Source organism: Octopus bimaculoides, chromosome 14 (genome assembly GCF_001194135.2).
Source record: "Octopus bimaculoides isolate UCB-OBI-ISO-001 chromosome 14, ASM119413v2, whole genome shotgun sequence".
Lineage (NCBI taxonomy): Eukaryota > Metazoa > Mollusca > Cephalopoda > Octopoda > Octopodidae > Octopus > Octopus bimaculoides.
This window is the reverse complement of record NC_068994.1, coordinates 16,868,426-16,869,009: the sequence shown is the minus strand read 5'-3', so window position 1 is coordinate 16,869,009 and position 584 is coordinate 16,868,426. Positions and strand designations below refer to the sequence as shown.

Sequence of the window (584 nt, the reverse complement as noted above, 5' to 3'; positions counted from 1 at the left end):
GGTACTTATTTTATCAACACTGAAAGGATGTAAGGCAAAGTCGACGTCAGCAGAATTTGAACTCAGAACATAAGGACAGAAAAAATACTGCAAAGCATTTTTGCCTGGCATTTCAATCATGACCATCTCCTCTTTTTTTTCTACAAGTGGCATATTTTGGGCCATATCATCTACTGTGTCCTTCCTTTTTTATGATAATTAGGATGTATAATATAGCTTTAATGTACAAAATACTGTATAAATTAGGGATGCAATTCAAACTGATCTGGGTATGGCCATGTTCTTAAGATATTCACTTCACAATCACATAGTTTTTTGATTTGACATAATATGTGACACTCTAGGCATTTGTCTTCTGCTATAGTCTGGGGTTAACTAATGCTTTGCAAATCAAACTGGGAAAATGAAAATTGTGCAGAAAACTTTCAAGTGGACTACAATCTGTTCTTAGTGGCTAGATTTCATCCATTGCCCAGTTTAACACTACCACTTGGCCTTTGGGTGAATTTAGCAGATTTCATTCTGTTTTAAGCATTTGGCATGAGGATACTCTTGAACTATGGTTTCATCCACTTTTTTTTTCT

At 35.1% G+C, this 584-nt stretch overlaps 1 protein-coding gene across 1 annotated transcript in view; it reads left to right on the top strand.

Annotated features, from left to right (window-relative positions):
* The window catches only part of LOC106883372 (stAR-related lipid transfer protein 7, mitochondrial), a 30,970-nt gene that overhangs the window by 19,408 nt on the left and 10,978 nt on the right, over positions 1 to 584 (top strand). The window lies entirely within an intron of this gene.